Source organism: Cupressus sempervirens, chromosome 8, assembly GCF_028749045.1.
Source record: "Cupressus sempervirens isolate cs-2001-9-10 chromosome 8, ASM2874904v1, whole genome shotgun sequence".
Classification (NCBI taxonomy): domain Eukaryota; kingdom Viridiplantae; phylum Streptophyta; class Pinopsida; order Cupressales; family Cupressaceae; genus Cupressus; species Cupressus sempervirens.
In genome coordinates, this window is record NC_143125.1 from 460,620,914 (window position 1) to 460,643,917 (window position 23,004).

The 23,004-nt window shown below is 32.7% G+C and overlaps 1 pseudogene; it reads right to left on the minus strand.

Moving 5' to 3' along the window:
- The window catches only part of LOC149543222 (glucan endo-1,3-beta-glucosidase 2-like), a 46,599-nt pseudogene extending 24,095 nt beyond the window's left edge, over positions 1–22,504 (minus strand).
- Positions 22,505–23,004: the final 500 nt, after the last annotated feature.

Sequence of the window (23,004 nt, forward strand, 5' to 3'; positions counted from 1 at the left end):
CTTTTGAAACTTAGTCAGGTTTGACTCAATTTTGTCTTATTGGGCACTATTTGTATGCCTATGTAGTTAGATAGCATAAGTGTAGGGAGGAGAAATAAGGATGGTAATTATTTATTTGCTTCCACCTTGTTTGCAAGCTTCAATATGTCATGGGCTAGTATGGGTTACTTATGATCAAAATGATGTTGGAACTACTATATAGTAAAATACATATATTAAAGATAAAAAAGAAATATGAAGAACTAGTTGTCAAGATTTTTTTGTTCTCATTTACTAATTCCTTTTTATTCTTATTATAGTATATAAAAATGGCATTTATCAATATTGATTTTAAAATCACATAAAATCTAGATTTTTTTTCATGAGTCAAGAATAGATGGATGTCTCGTATAATAAGATTTAGTATTAGTGAAAAAGAACTTTTAGTAAAATGGAATTTATGATTTAAATATTAATCTATGATTATTTTATCAAATGTGACTAATTATTAGTGATTTAACTATCTAGTATTTTTTAATTAGGTGACTAATTTTTTAATCATCTATCTAGCCATTTACTTGGCATTTTGTTTGGTTGATCTTATAACTTTATCCAATGACTAAATTAACAGTCATTTAGTCACCTGTATTTGTAAATTACAAAGAAATAGAAGAATGTGATCATTTTTAGTCATGTGACTAAAAATTTTAGTGGTGTGACTATAAGTATTAGTCATGTAGGCACATATTTTCCAAAATGTACTAGTGCATCTAGCCATGATTCTGTGCCAATCACCTTGGATGTAGTCTCGAGCATGTCTATACTGAACATATTTCTTTTGATAGGGGTCAATTTCTTTATAGATAAAGAGAAAGGATTCTTCGGGACCTATAAAATGAGCTTCAAAGATTCAAGACCTTTCTCTACTTCTATGGTCTTCTTTGTTGCTTCATTAGACTCAATAGACTCCTTTTCGCTACTTTCACCATCTCTAAGATCCACCAATTGTACTTGGGGACTACTTGGTAGGAGTAGTACAACACTCACATATGGGATCATACTACTATGGGGTGAGAGGGCAAGTGTGACTACACCATCTTTTAGTTCCTCTGCCTTCTTCTTCTTAGCTTCTATTGCAGTTTTGATTACTAGCAAAGAACCATCATGACAATTTTTGGCAAGAGAAATACTCTTGTTGGGAGGCTAGTCACTTCCACTTGATGGTTGTGTTGGACCTTGAGTAATAGACAAAGTTGCACCTGATGTACCACCTTAGGAAGAGGAAGCTACTGCAACTTTTGGGGAAGATCAAGAGCGAATGTGCCTTTGCTTTGACTTCTCTGAGCTCTAGTTAATTTGACCTATTTTCTAGTCCTCTTATAGATTCGAGCCATCATTCTATCCAGCTCTTCCTTGATGTCTTCATAAAGCTATGAGCTGATTGGAGTGCCTCTAAGATTGGTCAGGTAAGTGTTTCTATACATGTTTTGGACATCGTCCTCCAACTCTTCTACATCAATGTTAACTTTATACATCTTCACCTAATGAATTGTTAATCTAGAAAAGGCTTGATCACAACTCTCAAACTCATCCTTGTAGTCAGCCCAATAGTCCTCAATGGTGGTGATATTCTTAATTACACTTCCTATTTGTAGGACATCTCTAACATACCCATTTAGGTTGAACATGGGCCTTAGGACTTTGTACATGTCTAGCTTGTACTTCATCTCAAATACTTTCAACATGTTCTTCTCATCGGAGTAGGTATCATAGCTAAAAGCTCTCAACATCATGGGGAATTCATATCCCTTCTTCTTCAAGCTCCCACTCAGTATGTTCACTTGAATGGCTTGTTGCACAATCTCAATCAACATGAGCATGCCATTGGGATATCTTGGTAGCTTCAAGCAGAATCCATTGAAAGCTGCAAGATGAAAATAAGAAAAAGATGAGAATTGAATGAAATAACTCCCAAACTAGCTAATGGTGGGCATGGCTTCAGGACTGAATCTCCTTTCTGGAAATCACTATAGCTCCTTGCAAGCCCTTATAATGAATGCATCATTTACTTTCACATATTCTACATAACTATTTTGTAACTATAAGCATGTATAAAACTCATAAGATTTCACATCATCAAGAAAATTCTCTATTCTTGAGAGGCCTAGCCATAATTGTAATGAAGCCAACATATAAATGAGGAAAGAGGACATATAGAATTTATTATAAAATTTGGCTGCATAGAGAGCATTGGATACAATTTTTCTTACCTCATGAGCATAATTAATGTATTAAGTGTCAGAGCAAATGACTTCTACTAAAAATAAATATTGCTCAATGAAATTCAAAGCTTTTACCTCACCTTTATATCAATTATCTCTAGGAGAACCTAAATATCAATAATCTCCAGTTTGAGGTTCGTCCCAAACAAAGTTTTAGGGACTTTACTCTTAGCACTCTATGGTTTCTACAACCATGTTTGCATGATTTTTTTCCTCTAGATCATCTTTTTTGTGGAGAACTCAGAGAAGACAACCCCAAAGGTCAAGTCTAAGAAATCTTCCAATTCTGGCACATGGAGGAAATTGACCACAGTTTGGATGTCAATTGAAATCAACACTATCATTAGGCAACACAATTTTCCTTGTCTATGGGTTGTAATGATGTATACACTCATAGATTAGCTCCTTGGCCTAAACTACAACTAGAAAACTAGCAGCTTTGACCAAACCACATCCTCAAAGTTTCTCAGTGATGGGGTGAATTCACTTAGACTTTACCCTCTTTTAAAAATCCTTCATGTTGTAGAAATGAAGAGAGGTGTCTGTGAAATTCTAGAATTAGAATTTGATCCCAATCAATCCATCAAAACCCATAAACCTAGTTACCATAACTTTGAGAATAATATTTGAATGAGAAAGTGAAAGGAATGGCTAATGAAATAATTACTAGCTTTTCAAAAAGTTATGCATGTTAACAGAACAACAGTTCAAAGAAAGAGCAGTAGTTTGCTCAATTATTTATGTTTCTATATATGGGAGCCTCAATTCATCCATTGATCTTCAGAACTCATGCCACATGAATGAATTTAAGGAGATACCCATTGAATAGTAAATGTGAGAGTTTAGCAAAAATATAGAGGTCTTTTCATTGTTCTGTTCAGCTCAACAATAACTTTCTATGTCTCCATAACTTACTTTCTCGTTTTCCTTTAAGTTTTGGAAAGTTGCCATTAGGGTACTCCGTCAGAGAATGTCTACCAAATTAGATACTAATTATTATTTTATTTTCATAATGTTAGGTTCACTTTATTATCATTTTGAGGCATTCTAAACATGACTTGTGAATCCAATATGATCATTAACTTAATTTTCTTTGGAATTTGGGAAACTATCCTCATAGTTTCCACTTCTCTATTAATGTTTCCTTTCTTAGTCAGGCTTTTGGAAAATCAACCCTCTTCAAGTCAGAAATGTCTAAATGATATGTGAATACCTTTTTGAGGACCACTTAACATTCCCTTTCATTCCAAACTGCCCTATCAAAAAAACTAACTTCATGGGTTGAAGACCTGCTAAGGAGAACTTAGTTTTTAGTTTTCCATTGAGGACAATTTTCAGGGCCAGAATGAATCTGAACAATTTTTCAAATTCATAATCATAGATGAAACATTGATTCACTGTAGGATGCCTTGTTTTTTTCATGTTTTTGATGTGCGCACATTATTTAGTGCTCTTCATAAGAAATCATCTTCATGGGTGGGGAATTTGTCGAGGAGAAGTCAATTTCCAAAGCTCTGCTAGCATTAGTTTTTCAAACAGTGATAAGCCATAAATGGATATAGCTTTTATTTAATCTTTGAATGAGTAAAATGAATCTCCATCGGAATAGGCACTAACCTACCCATAAGGCACTCGACAAAATGAAAACCACCTAGCTAGGAATGACTCTAGTAGAATTTTGGCAAATAAATGACTATGTGACTAAAACATTTAGTTGCAAGACTAAAACTTTTAGTCAAGTGACCAAATTCTAGCAATATTTGTTAATTTATAAGTATAACTGACTAAATAAATGACTAACTTGGTAATCAAGTAAAATCACAAGGTCAAACAAAGATAAGTGACTAAATAAAAGATCAAATAAATGACTAAATAATTGGTCACTAATAATTAGTCTACCAAACAAGTGACTAAATGAATGATCAATGATTTTTTTATCATATTAATACTTTTAACTTTTTTATAACTTTTATTGCTCACTGATGAAGTTTTTTTTCCTATTAATACATATTTATCAATTAACTTCCTTGAATTTTCTCTCAACTCTTATTGAACTAGAAATGAACTCAAAATCACCCTAATTCACACTAAAACTCCTCAAAATCTATCTATGAACTCAAATTTTATTTATTCGAGAAATTAAATTTTCTAACATTGACAATTTTTTATAACTTATTAGACTAAAAGGGTATATACACTGATTTTTGCATGGAATGTCAAGTTCTAGGTACTATTATTGATTCTAAGACAATGAATAACCATAATTATTCATTTAATTACATATTTAACAACATTGAAATAGATGATCTAGGCTTCACTTTCATGATCTCCACTCTTAAATGGGTAGAGATTAGTCAAACCCTCTCACAATTCACCCCATATAGGCACAAGAGAAGTAAGTAGCATACTTTTTTTAAAACACAATCTTAGTTATCCATCTACTATTATTGAGACATTCAATGAATTTGAGGTTTTAAGAAGCCTCTAATTGTGAAGAAATGGTTTCATTTGAAAATAAGTCCAAAAAAATTAAAAACCACTACATATACTTAAAATGAATGCATTAGAAACTAAAAATATCTTTTAATTAGTTTCATTTTCTTGTGAACTCTAACATTTGAAAATAAGTCCAAAAAATAAAAAGCCACTACATATACTTAAAATGAATGCATTAAAAACTAAAAATATCTTTTAATTAGTTTCATGTTCTTGTGAACTCTAAATTATGAAACCTTCTAAAGATCAAGGCCACTATGAATAATGAAAGATAAAAATCAAATCACTTACAAACATACTAAATAGAAGTTTATGAAAAATTAGAGTTAAAGAGAAAATTTAGTAAACATTATTGCTTATTGAAAGAGACATCAATGTAATTTTTTCATATGCAAATAATTTTGGCATGGATTTTCATTGACAATGTCATTACATTGCAATACAATAAATTAAATGCACCTTTATGCAACCACACCTTTTCAACATATCAAAAGTATAATTTTGAACATTTTATTTTACTTATTACATCCAAAAAGATGATTTAATTTTTTAGTAGAATAACTTGGTGGGCTCTATCTCCCTCATTCTAACATATCCTCAAAATTGTTAAATTTGGTACTTTATTGATAATGTTTGAAAATATTCATTTTGTTAATTGAAGATTTAAATTTTACTAGGCCTTATTTTTAGAAAAATATCTTTAAAATAATTTGAAAATTATAAGAGATGGATTCTAAAAAATATATGTTTGGAAAATAATTATTCAAATTATATATGTAACATTTTAGAGTTTTTATTGAAAATAAAGATTTTAAATAATTTTCCTTAATTTTTTCAATTGTAAATAATAAAATATAACCTTTATTTTCATAAATATAAACTATAACATTTTTTCCTTATTATTAAAATAATTTATTTTATCAAAATTATTTATATTTTGACATATATTTATAAATATTTATTTGTATTCAATAAAAATAAAAAAATAGATCATTATTTTTTATATTTTCTTTCTATATATATTGAAGCTAAAAATATATTACCTAGCCAAACCATGAGGTGCTACAAATTTGGCAGGATAGTTGTGTGGTGCAAACTAGGTAATTCCCAATTTCTAGAGATTTTGGCTTTATCAGTAATAAATAATCTCTACTGTTGTATGATTTCCACACTTTGATTGAAAAATAAAAATACTTAATTTTGTCTTCGCATTAGTATTAGTGTTGTGTAATCGTCAAAACTAATATTTTCCTTACAAAATTGATGCGTAAGCCAACATCTGCCCACAATTTTGACTCATTCTTATATGCAACTCTGTTTTCAGAAGTTTCACCTTTTTAGGACCAGAGAATTTTTGTGATGTTTTCTTGTTTTTGTTCGATATTAGTTGATAAAACATTAAAGAAGATCTCCTTTTATTTCCACCTTAAACATCTATGCAAACTATCAAATACATTGCTTCTCCAACTTAGGTAAAGCTCTTGAGGGCTTAGACACAACAAATAGGACCCTAGTTTTTAGGATCTTTGAAATAGGGTATGAGCATAAATCTATTGAAGCATAAGAAAAGGAGAATTTATATTAGATGTAATAATAATGACTACCTTGGTATATATGCATGCCAAATGTGGAATCATAGACAAGTCAAGGAAACTATTTGACAAAAAGCCTGTAAGAGATGTCTCATAGAATGAAATGATTGCAAGATATGCAAAAGAAATAGGAATTTATTGATAAAGCTTCAAAAACATAGCATGGGAATCTAGGGTTGGAGATCCAAATGGAGGCACTAAAACTCTTCTTGAAGTAATTTTTATCACAATTGACCTAAACATCCATTTCTTTTTAATCATGAAATACTCTTTGTCAGGAAAAATTTACTTGTTATCCAATTTTCTATTGCTTGTTAGATAGTGAAGAGATCAAGGAAGAAGCTTAATGAAGGCTAGAGGTGAAGGAGGAGCAGAGTTCTATGTAGTTGTGATGCTGAAGAATATGCTCTGGTAATAAACTAATTATAAACCTTGCAAACATAATTACATGTTCAGTACTATGGATGCAGTCTATTCTACATAAAGATAATCCTAGTCAGCATACAAAATGTAGAATCATATTTCAAATGTGGAATCTTATATAATTGGGCCTAATTGTTTGACATCATACCTCGACCAAGAAATATTATCTCATGACATGCATAGGGTACATATGTATATGTAATGTGTAGAGCATAAAACTCTAAATAAAGATGGCATCACTAACATTATTGTAATGTATGCATGATTTGATGAAAAAAAATTAATACCTAATAGAACAAGGACTATGTACAACAATAGTCCCTTCCTTTAGCAGGCTCAGTGAGAGGTCTTCTAGTCAAAAAGTGTGAATGAATGAAGGGAACATAGAGTGTTACAAGTGGTCAAGACTAATAGCAAGTGTAACTAGTTCAATCATTGGATGTAGTGGATGTCAATGCAGGTGCTGTTTGTAGTGCCTACCCCCATTCACATCTTTTCTAGACTTATTGTTGCTATTATTATCAGACTATGTAGACTAGTTTTATGTTGATGGTTTAGTGGTATTGTTTTGACACTATCAGATATTGTGATATGGATTCAATTGTTATGTGATGAGATCATTTAGACTTTACCTTTCATGTATGTATGATGATTAGTTAGATGGTTTATTACATCATGTGTTTTACTATAGTTACTTACCCCATACTTGCATGTGTATGGTGTGCATGTTTTCTTATTGTATGGCATTTCTGATGTGGTTAAGGAAGGGAGTCGTAGTCACCTGCTTAGTCGGGATCTATACGATGCACCACTTCCTGCCATTGTCTGTTTAGCTTAGCATTATATATTGTATGTACATGCATGGTTTTTTTGTAGGTTGCAGGTACCGGGTATCGACTTCCCTGAATTGCTAGGATGACCATACCCTATTACTCTATCTCAATGATAAGAGAAGGGAGATAAATTCTCAAGTCCAAATTCCAAACCTAAAAACCATTTGTCCTAGTGAGTTAGGACAAGTATCGGAGTTGAGTACCCACTGAATGTGTCGGATGACATATTTCGTGATTTTTAACCCTTTAGACTAATTTTGTATGATTTGTTCTATGATGGGTTTTCATATTTTATCTTGGAGGTCTATGGTGAATTTTCTATTAATTAAGTCTTAATAAATAGATTTAATTAATAAATTAATTATTTGAGAAAATTAATAAAATATCATGATCTTTGATATTTTGATTATAATTAATCAAATGAGAAAAAAAATTAAATAAAAGAAAATTAGAAAATTAAAATTAATAATAATTATAAAATAATAATAAAGTAATAAATAAATAATAATAATAAAAGTTATAAAAAATTAAAATAAAAGTTATAAAAATTAAAATGGAAGTTATAAATATTTAAATGGAAATTATTTAAAAAGTAAATTGGAGTTATAAGCTTGCATGGGAATTAACGCACTTTTCTATTTCTCATGTGTCAACAACACGAGGGTTAGTGCATCAATTAAGCACATGGTGTCTACAACTCTATGACTTATCAAAAAGGTTGGAAAAGACCCATGCTTAGTTGGTGACACCTTCCAGTTGTTTCTAGAAGCATTCTAGAGGTTTCCTGAGAGCTCTTTATATTCAAGCATTCCTAGAAGCTTAGATATAGCGTGGAGAGCAATTAGGAGCATTGGAGGACTCGAGAATTCTGAAGAAGGGAGCTTGCTCTGTGGGTTTTCTGAGGAAGAGCGAATTAGCATCAGAATCCGAGTAGATTCTTGTGATTTTACTTATGCTATATCTGCATCATGTATTCCCTGTCTTCTTCGTGTCTTCCATATGTCTTCTGAGGAATTTCCTATTTTTATTGTATGCATTCTCAATATGGGCAATTAAATTTATTTGAGAATTTTATATGCATAGAACTGAAAGGATAACGGGGCTAGGGTTTAAACTCATGACCAAATCCATTAGATTATTTATTGGATAAATTTGGGATTTAAAAGTTTATAAGAAAATTTTGAGAATTAGAATTTATATATATTGTGTATATATATGTTTATATTTTTAAATCTGCATACATATATATATATATATGCATTATTTATACATATACTGTGATATAAAATTTGTATATATACATATATATACATATGTATATATATATATATTTAATTGAAGAAATGAATATCAAATCGCAGTAGAGATTCATATTAATATCGCGTGAGAACGTTTTTATAAAAAATGTTATTAAAAAATCGCATTGGAAAAAATATATATATATATAATTGTTTATGCGCAGTGGGAGGGACAGTACCCATACCCCACGCGCTCTGCCAAGTGCGGAGTACCTGCCGTCGCAGGTACTACGTATTCGCTACTGCCGCAGGCCTGCGACCATAGAGCTCTGCATGCCACGACAGCAGTATATAAATGGAGTTATGTGTTTTTCAAAACACATTTTATGTTATATGATATGCTTTTTTTTTAAAACATTTATGTTGCATAAAACGTTTATGAAAATCGATTTGCATTGTTATTTAATTTTCATATGATATATGGTGTAAATCAAAATTGTTAATTCAATTTTATGAAATAATAAATATTTATATATTATATATGTATGTATATATATATTTAAATATAAATATATATATGCATATATGTAATATGTAAATATGTAATTAATAAATTTAAATTGTTATTATTTGATAAAAGATTTAAGAATTCATCTTTTATAATGATGAATAATTTTATAATTTAACTATTAAGATTTAATTAATAGTTTTAAATTATAAAATATATAAAGTATATGAAATTTAATTAAAAGTTGGTGGGGAACGATTTCAATAGAATATTGTAATTGGAAATTGGATTTATAAAGGAAAACCTTTATCCATCCAAAATAATATATGTGTTAGGAAAAATTGTACAAAATGTTCCTCTAATTCTTTCTCTAAACTTGGAAACGTAAATTGAGACTTTTGCATTTGAATTCAAATTTGAAAACGTAGCAAAACCAAAACATGTGTTTGCATTGTGTATTCTTTATGCTATTGTTTTGGGTTTTGGGTTGACTAGCGTTGACCAGTTATAGGACGTCTACCAGAGGATTGGGGGTTATGTGATTGTGATGTCATGATGGTGTTTTATCTCGATCTTTATAAACCCAACCATGGTTATATGATGGAATGCTCTGTGTATTGGATGTAATACTGATTGTTATAGTTGAGATTCTTATTTATGAGACACTTGACTTAACCATTATTTTTGGTCATCGATCAGTTATCCTTGGTTATTTTCTAGTCGCCATGATGGGACTGAAATATGGATTTATTCTTGATGATGTCATGTTGTGAAATTTTTGACTCAATGTCATGTCCCCTTTTCAAATAATTAAAAAATAACAATATTTTCTAAGGCAGGCAGGCCCAAAAAGTTGAAGTTTCAGAAAAAGGGGATAATCTTTGGAAGCGAATGGACTAATAAATAAAAATTATTATTAAAATATGTTTTATTAACCCCTCTTGGATGTGAGTTAGGGTTATGCCCTCTTTTAAGGGGTTTGGAGGCATTCTGGGCTCATTCCAGAACTTGATTTTTGCTCATTCTTTGTTATTCTTCAGAGGGTGCCAAACCTGTAGAGAAGGAGACACAAGAACGGGAGTTTGCAGGTTTTCAGGGAGACCCAAGAATAGGAGTTTGCAAGTTTTCAGGAAGGCTACGGATGGGAGTTTGAAGCCATTCCATGTGCATGCTCATACAGAGTTTGCCTTTGTGCTGAACAGTGCAGATTTGTGGGTTTTCGAGTGTGTTTTTTGTATGAGTTTGGTGTTTTCAGTTGAGTATTTCATATCAGTTTGGGTTGCTACTGTATTTCAGACTTTAAGGTGTTAAAATAGAGTTGAATATATGTATTGAGATGTGATTAAACTTCTCAGATAGATTATTAGTGTTTTTGTGGTGTTTCCGGGCATTTTTGTGTTAATTTTGGGAGCCCGATGAGCATAGTTTTTGTCCTACATTTGTGAATTGTTGTGTAAAGGCTATATGGATCTGTAAATGTCATTTTGTAGGCTATTATGCTGCTGAAATTTCTATAAAAATTTCCATTTTCAGATTTATTAATAATTTGTGAAGTTGTGAAGGTTTTGGCACTATTTTTGGCATACCCAATTTGGGGTTTCTTGAGAAATTTGGTGGATCTTTGTGATATTAGTTGTTTGATTTTGAAAATCTGATTAGAGGTGTGAAATATCATATAAAATCAGTAAAGAGACATTTCAGTGGTATCAGAGCTATGATCTTGCCAGCCTGAGGGTTTGTAGAAGTTTGCATGTTAGTTTTGACAACTACCCAGATCTTGCATGTCAGTTTTGATAACTACCCAGATCTTGCATGTCAGTTTTGACAACTACCCAGATCTTGCATGTTAGTTTTGACACTACCCAGATCTTGCATGTCAGTTTTGACAACTACCCAGATCTTGCATGTTAGTTTTGACAACTACCCAGATCTTGCATGTCAGTTTTGACAACTACCCAGATCTTGCATGTGAATTTTGATAACTACCCAGATCTTGCATGTCATAATTTATGATTGCATGTTGCTTCTAATCAGCTACATGTCAAAATTTATGGTTGCATGCTACTTCTAATCATTTTCATGTTAGTTCTTGGTGAATTTGGTGGTTGCATGTTGCTTCTAATCAGTTGCATGTCAAAATTTATGGTTGTATGCAACTAAGTGAAAGAGAAAAAAGATATTTGCAGCGAGAAAAGAATAAAAAAATTTTGATCAAACCTCCAGTTGAAAGTAAAATTAAAAAATCCAAGGAAGGGAAAAGTATGGCTGATCCAGATGAGATGGCAAAGAAATTATTCCAAGACATCCAAAATACTAAGAAGCAAATAGTGGATAGTTTGGCAGAAACTAGAGAGGCTTTGCGAATATTGACAGAAAAACTACAAGGAGTTGCATCTATTAATGAGAAAGGGAGAACTTCAGAGGAGCCAAGAAATCTGAAATCCACACCATCTAAATCAACCAAAACTATTTTCTTGCCTGCAGATGAGCCACCAGTACCAAATCCAGCCATTAATCCTGTGGAAGAGGTTACAGGTAACTTGATTACATTAAGAGCTACTTACAATGGCTTAGATGATGACTTTCGTAGTTCAATTACTTTTAGAGAATATGTGGATATGATGAACACTTTGATGCCCAAGAAAGAGTATAGAAGGGAGCATGACATAAGTGGAAGAGATCTCAAAAATAAAATAAGCAAGTTTATAGCACCTACTTTTGATGGAACAAATAAAATTTCAGCTAGAGCATGGCTACAAAAATTACAGACCTTCTTCACACTTAACCCCATGAAGGAGAGTGATTCTATTCAAATTGCAAGCCTACACTTGGAAGATGCAGCCTATGATTGGTGGTATCATGGAATGACTACTCAAGGTCATGATCAGGTAACTACATTTGATGATTTTAGTCAAAGAGTGATAGATAGATTTGACCTCAAGGATGATGATTATGAGGATGTTGTTGTGCATGATGGGAGATACCTAGTGGAGATGAGCAGACATTGAGCATTCATGACTTTTTTGAGAGAGAGTACCAAGAACAATTAGATGCTTCATCACATGAGGTTGAGGCTAGTAGTACTTCACATGATTTATCCCGCTAGCTGAAGGTGAGTGAAGACAGTATTGTGACTACATTATCTCATCATGATAGGTATGTGGAGTTAGTTGGTATTGGTCATATTACTCAAGTGAGGATTTTTCTTGAGTTACCAGCTGATTCTAGTTTATAGATATGGACTCGAGATTGTTATATTGGCATTTGGGATTCAGTTGACTGTAAATCTTTAACACTTTTTGGTAGCAATGATTATTTGGGTCCTATCATGCATTTGATTAGTAGACTGCATGGTGTTGTCTTTTCTTATACTAGGAGCTTATTCGATGTTGGTATTAGTTTTTATACATCGGTGTTGGGCTTTGTTCATATATCTAGTTGACCATACTTGCTAGAATGTGTTGATGATCTTTCATATTTGGCAGTGTGTACAGATGAGTCCCAGGATCATATTGGCATTGATGACATCCAGGAGGATGTAGTGAGTAGTTTTGAAGACTTAGTTTCCTTGGGTACAGAGGAGTTGGACAGTAGTGCTATAGTTTTTGATACTCTGTATGTTGATATGAGCTTTAGAGTTGATTCACAAGATATGGATGGTAATACTCTAGAGACTAGTAACTTTGAGGATACTCCTTTAGACAGTGCATCAGAGGAGGTTTGTAGGAGATAGTCAAGCCAGTGCCATCATGTGTCTAATTAGTTAAGAGTTAGTGACTGAGACATTACTATCACTTGCCAGCATTTCGATGCTGCTTGTCAGTTGTTATCAGTTTATGGATGGGGTTCTCTTACTAGTGATGAGTAGGGAGACAGTTATCTTTCCTTGACAAAGTTCCACTCTTTATGGGAGGCTATCTAGATTTTGAGACTAGATTATATGTAGTTGGTAGCAGATAGAGATTATCTTATGGAGTGGGGCAGTACAGCATACAATGCATTGTTGGCCAAGGAAGATGAGGTGAGTGAGCTTACTCAGCAGCTTGAGGTGACTTCTGAGATTCTTGAGAGTACACAGTTGGCTTTCAAGGAGTCACAATTTCATTTGGCTAAGGTGACCATGGAGTTAGAGCAACTACAATCTTTACCAGATTCTGTATAGTCACAAGTGGTGGTGTCTGATGATCCGAGGATTTCCATGGTCGAGATTGTCAAAGATAGTGGAGATGGGGATGCATCCATCCTTGATACTAACATTGGCATATCAAGTTCATCCCCACTAGAGTCAGGTTTAGTTGAGTTGGGTGCTACAGCAGATTGTTGTGGTATGCCTGACATGGTGGTGACCTCTAGTACTAATGGCATGAAGACTAGAGATGTTGTATCAAAGACCATGTGTGATGTTGTTGAGCTGACAGTTGGCATGGTTCCTGCTAGTAATACTACTCCCTTGGCAATGTCTTCAGAGGTAGTAGTTAGTTCCAAATTGGTTAGTGATCGATTGTAGTTAGTTACATCTAGATTGTAGTCTGAGCCACTGATTGAGATTGGTGCATTCTATCAACATTACACTGTGAGGTATGCTCATCAATCTACCTTTGATGAACATGTTGATGAGATGATGATACAGAGATGTACTTTGGTTCCTAGTGCTTATCATCAATTATGGGACAGTTTGATGCCTCAAGATGAGAGTTGTGATGGGCATGACAAGGTGATAGATTCTGCAGTTGACAGCTTGATAATATGTGACTTAGAGCAGGAGTTTGGGAGTGATGCTTTAGTGGGTGTTGTTATTGATTCTACTCCTTTGGCTATGACATCTCATGACTTAGTTAGTGATCAATCACAATGGGTTGTATCACTTATTCATGGTGAGCTATTGACTGAGGTTGGTTTTTTTAATCAACATTATATTGCAGGGTATGTACATCAGTTAGCATTTGATCCTTGTGTTGAGAAGTTGATGACAGGAAAATTTGGTTTGGGTTCCATTTCTTGCTATTTATCTTGTGATGGATTTTCACCATCAGGGGTGCATGGGAGTTATGGTTATGAGACAGTGGCCGATGATCTATAGAGTTGTGTTGATTACAAGAGTTGTACAGTGTGTGGATTCTCTATACTTGGTATAGTTTCATTTGAGAGCATTCACCATTGTTGCAGAGTTGGATTGTACATTCCGTATAGGCTAGTGGGATGCGTTGATGGTATTTATTGTGTTGGCAATTTGATTTGTCCACTTTACTTGGGTTTTGATGTTCTAAGAGTTTGTGTCTCATGGGTTTCTGATTGTGGTAGTGGTGATTTTGGAGTTTGGTTGAGCTGTAATTGTCAATTTGATTATGGATTCCTCTCGGTCATATTGCAGAGGGTATTGCAGGAGCCTATGTTATTTGGAAGTAGTATAGTTCATGACTACATTTGGGATCCAGGTGGATTGATTGGTTTATTATTCAGCCATATTTGGGAGGGGAGGACTTTTCATGTCTCCTTTTCAAATAATTAAAAAATAATAATATTTTCTAAGGCAGGAAGGCCCAAAAAGGTTAAGTTTTAGAAAAAGGGGATAATCTTTGGAAGCGAATGGACTAATAAATAAAAATTATTATTAAAATATGTTTTATTAACCCCTCTTGGATGTGATTTAGGGTTATGGCCTCTTTTAAGGGGTTTGGAGGCATTCTGGGCTCATTCCAGAACTTGATTTTTGCTCATTCTTTGTTATTCTTCAGAGGCTGCCAAACCTGTGGAGAAGGAGACCCAAGAACGGGAGTTTGCAGGTTTCCAGGGAGACCCAAGAATGGGATTTTGCAAGTTTCTAGGAAGGCTAAGGATGGGAGTTTGAAGCCATTCCATGTGCATGCTCATACAAAGTTTGCCTTTGTGCTGAACAATGCAGATTTGTGGGTTTTCAGGTGTGTTTTTTGTATGAGTTTGGTGTTTTCAGTTGAGTATTTCATATCAGTTTGGGTTTCTACTGTATTTCAGACTTTAAGGTGTTAAAATAGAGCTGACTATATGTATTGGGATGTGATTAAACTTCTGAGATAGATTATTAGTGTTTTTGTGGTGTTTCCGGGCATTTTTGTGTTAATTTCGGGAGCCCAATGAGCATAGTTTTTGTCCTACATTTGTGAACTGTTGTGTAAAGACTATACGGATCTAGAAATTTCATTTTGTAGGCTGTTATGCTGATGAAATTTCTATAAAAATTTCCATTTTCAGATTTATTAATAATTTGTGAAGTTGTGAAGCTTTTGACACTATTTCTGGCATACCCGATTTGGGGTTTCTTGAGAAATTTGGTGGATCTTTGTGATATTAGTTGTTTGATTTTGAAAATCTGATTAGAGGTTTTAAATATCATATAAAATCTGTAAAGGGACATTTCACTCAACCATTTTTGGAGTCTTCGATCAGTGTGTTTGATATATATATTTTGGTTATTGAGAACCATTGGATACTTCGATTATCAGTGATGCTTCAGTTGCCAATAGAGAGCTGTTGTGGTCATGATTTTCTATGGATGCTTGCTCATGGAGATTTGATGCTTTTATGCATATTTGATGATTTTATTTTGGATTATCTTTTGTGATTTTGAGATTTATGATACCATGAGCATTAGGGTAGGATATCTGCATGTAGTGTCGGGAAGTGGCTTGCAATGGGGGCCGGGGCCCTAAGAGGCTGCCAGGGTAACTCATTGTAGGTTGGATTAATAAGTGATAACATTAACACCTAATACTAACTGAATGAACCTAAAAAGATAAGTTTTTTGGTTCTCGCCCATGCCTTGAGTGCTTGTATAGGCTAGGATGGGAGAAGTGAGAATGCATGGTTGTGACCTTGCATTCCATAGTATGCCTTGTCAGTATGAGAGGATAATAGTGGCTGCATGAGATCTGTATGGACTCATGGATTTTATCTAACTACCAGGTTAACTTGTACAAGATAAATGCGATGACACTTTCCCGCTTGCATAGTAGGTTCCTACATGTCATTGTGTGCCTCTGGGAAGTAGATGTCAGTTTCGTGATTGGAACCTTTGAGTTAGTATACTTTTAGGATTCTTGGACTTTAGAGATTTGTGCTATGTGTTATGGATAGCCTATTTGGGACTTGAGATTATCTCCTCAGCACAGTGGGAGTGGACCACTTAGGTACCACGTGGTCGGGTGGTAGTGTATTTTCCACTCTTATCATTTGAGATTCATTGAGACATCGTGGCTGATGCGTCCTTTGTGATGGTGGATATGTATCCTTTCATTGATGATTTGCATATGTTAGATGATGTTATCTTATGCTTATATTTGCAACTTATATTACTTTCTACATATGATGTTTTATATGTTAGGAGTGACATTCCTATAGTGTTAATGCCGATGATCTCTTCGATGATTTGGGATGTTACGCACGGAGGGATGGCTAGGGCCCACGATGGTCTAATGATGCTATTAACGGTTGGGAGGAACCGTGCACTTAGTTTATTATGTTTGATCTTATAATGGATGTATATGTATTCTATGATGATGTATCATGTGTATCATGTGATTATCTTTACTTTGATGTATCATGGATTAGAAAAGGATGACGTACCTTATTTCACATATGTATATTCTTTTAAGCCTTCATACCCTATGACATGTACAGTGGATGATTGTGCATTCTAGAATGTAATTTGTACATTGGACTTATCATTATTATTTCATGTGGATGTTGTATTAGATGGATTCATGTATGTTAGATGACTTAGATGTAATTCACATTAAGGGATCTTTAAAGAATGTTATGTATGATATGTTTACTTTTAGATGGACATTGCTATTGCTTCCATTATTATGTACAAGTTATATGTGGTATTTACTTTCATGTTATTTTTAAAAAAAAATGTTACCAAACTTAGTGAAATTCTAGGTTAATTCTTTGGATCCTTGGTGGGGCATTACATAGTTTGTGAGCATAACCATTGTATATTCAATAGTGTAGTTAATTCTATGCACCATATCTTAAATGAATAAGATTCCTTGAAGCCAATCATCTAAAAATTGTACAAAAGCATTGTAAGTCTGTAATCATATGCTTGGAACCATAAAACTTGCTTACTAACACCAGAATCAAATAAACTAATCAGAAGTTAAACAAGCCACCTTCCCATACACATAAAAATTATCTAAGGCTTTATCCTTCTTTAATAATTGCTACTATGTAATCACTTTCTTTGGCTTATGATTGCTGCTAACTTAATTCTTAAGTTGCTAATTATGACAAACAAATCCCATTATATTTCATTGGAAACAATAAATATATATAATTGCTTGCCTCCCTAGAATGTAAGGGCTTCTTTTAACAAATATTTCTTTGCTGATTTTATGTAGGTTTCTACTACAGATCACACCTTGTATTATTGCTTCTTATGATTGATGACTCTATGGAAATCAAGCATATTGTGCATTGTTTCTTACAAATGGTTGTTGCTCATTATGTCACCTTGATCAAATATATCTAACATAAACATACTTGTCATTCTTTTCTTTTTTCCTTGAATTACCAATGTTGTGAGGTTATATTCTCATATCAAATATCAAAATATTGTCAAGAGTGATATCAATCTTGTGCATGTTTTCTATAGTGGGTTTAATCTTTAACATTAATGATGATACTTCTATCATCCTCATTTATAGCCATGCTCATTTTCTCTCCATAAATGATACTTATGCAAACATTCTCTTCATTCTTTCTTCTTGACATCAATGACAACATTGCCAACAAATGATCCATATTTAGATTAGCTAAAGTTGTGGATATAATGTCCATTTAAGAAAATTTGTTTGAATCAAAGACAGAAGCAATAACTACTAACAACATAAACACCATAAGATGACATGCTTGAGGATTCATTCCTTCTTGATAAGGTGATTCATATGTACCTTATAGTTCAAGGTTGTATGCCACTAGGATGGGAAAGAAGTTGAGTGTAGTTGTTCTATATTTGAAATTTTGAATTTTGAGCCTTCAATGGCAATGACATGGAATCGTTGGTTTGTGAAAAATTGCTATCAAAATAGACTTTTGTGGCCTTAAGTTCTTTCTTTATGCTTCTTATGTGTTTCTTCTTATGTGTTTTATGTGTTCTTTTTAATTTGCCATGTTTTTTGCATGTCTGAATGTTTTTGTGCGAGTCAAGTGTTTGTATTGCTAAGTTTTTGCAATAGTACTTATAGATATCTTCAAACAAGTTTATCAAAAGGGTGAGACTTTAGTTTCTCAATGCAGAATACATTTGTGAGAAACTATTGATTATTTGTGTAATAAACACAAGGCACTTGGGACAAGTGCATGAATCTAGTTATAGGAATAGCAAGCATAATTTTTACAAGGATCTGAAGAACCTACTTTTGCAAGGTCAGAAGCACTTCCTAAAATATTTCTTGTTAAGCTTTGAAAGGTCTTTTAAATTTCTTCTTTCTCAAATTTCCCTGATTTGAGATCAGATATTGTGGATATGACTACAAAATATTGAAACATAGAATTTATTTGTCTTCATCTCCACATCATCAAATGGAAGATTGTTATGAAATTTTTCCAATAATTGGATTAAGAGAAGGCATTTATAACTTGATTATTTCTTCTTTTCATGTTATGTAATGTTCCCAAGTTCTTGGGAGAGTTCATATTTCTAAATGTAGGGCAATGAATTGGTGTGAATTGGCCTCTTAGGTTTCTTGTGTGGGACACAAGTTGCCTATACTTTTGTTCCATGAAGGATGGTTGCTAGCAAATTTTGATCCTATATTTCTACATATTATATTGTTTTACTTTTTGTATGTAGACTTTCCCATTGTTGCTTTGGGTATTCACGAAGGTACAGCATTTTGTAATTAAAGGCATAATGGATGTATGAGGAACATCAAACTACAAACTAATATCATTTATTTTCCTTCAGTTTAGGATTTTCATCTTATTGCAAAGCTATTTTTATGGATTATTGAAGAGGATTTTATTGTGAACTTTTAGCAGATTGTAAGTTATCATACCACTGAAGACTTTGTAGTTAGAGGCAAGGAGCCAAAAGATGAAGTGCAAATTTATACCTAGAGGGATACGACACTTTGAGAGCTAACAAATTTGGTAAGAAGGAAATGATTATTTTTAACACCACATCTTTAATGAGATTCCTCTTTAAATATAATTTTGTTTGGACAGTTAAATTGTTATGTTTTATTGTCTAAATATGACTGATTGCTTTGTCCAAGTTTAAGGTTATGTTCAAGTTTAAGGTTATTATTTTCAAAGTTGGCCTTGATAAAGATAAAACAATTAATACTTAATAATGTTTAACAAGATTCCTTTATAAATTCTTTTTCATTTGGACCCTTTTCTTTTTATGCTACATGTCTTTATTGTAGCTAGTTTGGTAAGATTTATTAGGTTTGTAGTGTTGTTTCATCTTTCATCATATAATGTCCATATAAGAAAACATGAATAAAAAAGCACAGGTTTAATAAATCTCATTATGTACTCTTCACCCAAATTTTGTGATTCTCTAATGTAGCCTTTCAGAAATAGGATAGATAGTAATAAGTAGTAGTAATATAATTACAATAGAAAAATAATATAACATAATATTAAAAGCTAATTAAGTTGAATGACAAGTGTATGGTTGATGTGTAGTGCACTGCCCAAAAAATTCAACACCACCAATTAGTTTGCTTCACTACCACCTGTGAATACTACAATTTCTCATGTGAAATTTTTCTTTCTAAGCTATTGATATGGAAATTCATGTAATATTTGAAATGGTTTGTTTGCATTAAATTACCAATTGATGCAATTACCACAAATTGTTGAACTCATGTTTCATATTTCTTAATACCTACAAACATCCACCTCTAGATACCAGTAGCCCAAATACCTTTTTCTTTTTAAGACTAGGTAACACTTCTTGAAGGTAGAAGTTTGTGGAAGCTGAATATTCAAGTGAGAAAACCAATAGGTCATTGTTCTTCCTAGTAGTCTTAAACTTTTTTGGAAGGATTTTCACAATTAGTACGTCCTTCAAGAGTCTTGCAATGAACTGCTCTTCATTGTAGAGGTATCCAAAATTCTTGAATTTCAAACTGTCATAGAAAAAGACAAGCACAAATGACCTTACAAGTTCCTCCTAGATAAGGATTAATCAAAATTTTAAAAAATTAGAAAGAGAACACTAGCCAAGCATGTCCTAGAAGAAAAGCTGACAAATTAGATTCTCTTTGTAATTGTTGTCTCTTGAAGTTTTGGAATGACTAAGGTAGCATTCAGAAGCCTGGCTATAGCTACCACATCACAAATCTGGTAAGAAAGAAACATTAATGAGTATGAAAGAAAGCTATCACATATTTTATTTTTCTTTTAATTTGTTGATGTTGCCTATGTTGTATTTGATTTAAGTCTATGAACATGAAAGAAACTAAAGAAAGGCATCCTATATTTTTCTTCTTATAGTTTCAAGATAGTATATATTTGTGTTTGATTAAAGATGAAATAATTATTGAAGTTCTAATCTCTTGGAAGCCTCCTTGAATCTTCACAAATATAAACCCATTTTTGCCCCACCTTGTAGTTATTATTTTAAGTATTCAGAATCAGTTAGGCATCAAATATAAACTAACAAATAAATACTAGGAAGTGAAACCTCAAGTTAATTAAATGTGTAGAAAAATAAGGCAATGATTAAAATCTAGACAAAGATCAAACAACTAAGAGGCGAAGAATGATCAGTTGCTAAGCAACAAGGTTTTGGGATCAGTTGTGTAAGCTCACCTTAACATGCTATAGATTGTTTTAAACTTTGAGTTTGTATCTTTAATGGTGGAACACAAAACATTGACATTATTTTGCAAAGTAAACTTAATCATCAATTCAATAAAACTACAAGTTGCTTGCATAAGCTATGTGTAACCTATAAATATCTCATGACAATTTTACTCAAGTGTTTCATTAGTCCTAAAATTTCCAGCCACCAATCAAATATAATATCAAATCCTCTCATGCATTTTATCAACCTTTAGATCATATTGATAATTATTCTACTTATAATTTTCCCAAACAACCACCTTTAGTTATGGAACCCTTGACAAGAAATTTCCTAATAAAATGAGTTGCCACTCTAGAATTTTAATATTCCTTACACACTATTTCTTCTGATCCACTTCTTATTTTTCAACACAATAATCATATAAAATAAACATCTTGACTTGTGTTTTCACATATATTATACTCAAAATGAAACTAAAATACCTAATCATTTAAAATTGTCAATCACAAGTCATTTTCCTATAAGTGATACACTATAAAAGTGCACAGTTTAAAAAACCAGCATCATAGCTACTAAACTTATTAAGAGATTATGTAAGGTTTCATAAAGAGATTATACACCATTGAAGTTTGAATGCTCTAATCTATAGCATTCATAACAACATATTAGATAACTAAGAATTCTCTTACAACTAACTCAAGGTGGATTGGAATCTTATAATAGCAATGCTAGAGATAAAAGTGGATATTCCCACATTGTTGTATAGGTAATTTGTCAGCACTATCTATGTCTGCATGTACACCACTGTCTAATTTCCCAAGCATTATTTCGAGCTTCACATTTAAGGAATTTCTACTAACAAAAGATATTTTAAGCAATCATGAGAGGTCAATTCAATGTAGTTTGTAAACTAGGTATTGCATGTTACTTTAGGATAAGATCAATATTTTGATAGGGAATGCTCATAAGCTTTACCCAGTAATCCAATACAAGAAAGTTGTGATCCATGATGAGTCCCACCACAACTGGGGAAGCAGGGTTTGCATAAACATTTCCATAAGGATCTATCCTAAAAAGAGCAAGATCAAATCCTGCATTTCCCAAATTATCAAATTTCTACTAAAAAGAATTTGCAAACCTTCTAGTGCTCAATGGGTTTCTTTCTTCTCGTTCAATGATTGGGAATACTTGATTGAACTCCTTCACCTTGGAAATAACTTTAGGTTGTAATGCATGTGGTAAAGATATCTGAGGAGGCCTCTCAATGTATGGTGTGATGAGACCCTGCATATGAAGATGGGCATTTCTGCAAAGCTTGGCATATCCTCTGGGATAACCCAATTCAGGATCCATTATTGTCTCTTCGTTTGTCAACGTTACCATAGAATTATTACTATGTCTCTCATTCTCCAAAAAATATTTTGATTACATAAATTCTCTTCTATAGATTCTATGGCATGTAATTTTAAAAAAGTGGAGCATCTTGTCTAGAAATATAATTCTTGTGGAAAATTTATAAAACTATCATTAATAAAAAGTCCATAAAATTTAATTTATTAGAAAACCATCAAATCACATGCAAAATGTACTTAATTTTTTTTTTTTATGAAATACACATTTGGTGGAGCCATGGTAGCTCATGTCAATTTGGTAGGTAGCAAACACATTGTATTGTTTAGAGGCTATTAGAGTAGTAACAAACCAATGTGGATAGTTGAATAGTTATCTAAGGGTGGCCATTTCTACTTCAAGTTAAAAGCTACACATCCCATCAATGAATGGAAGATATTGATTAAGACATTTGAATAATTTAAGTGCAGGTTTGGTTAGCTAAGGACACTCTTATTTCTATA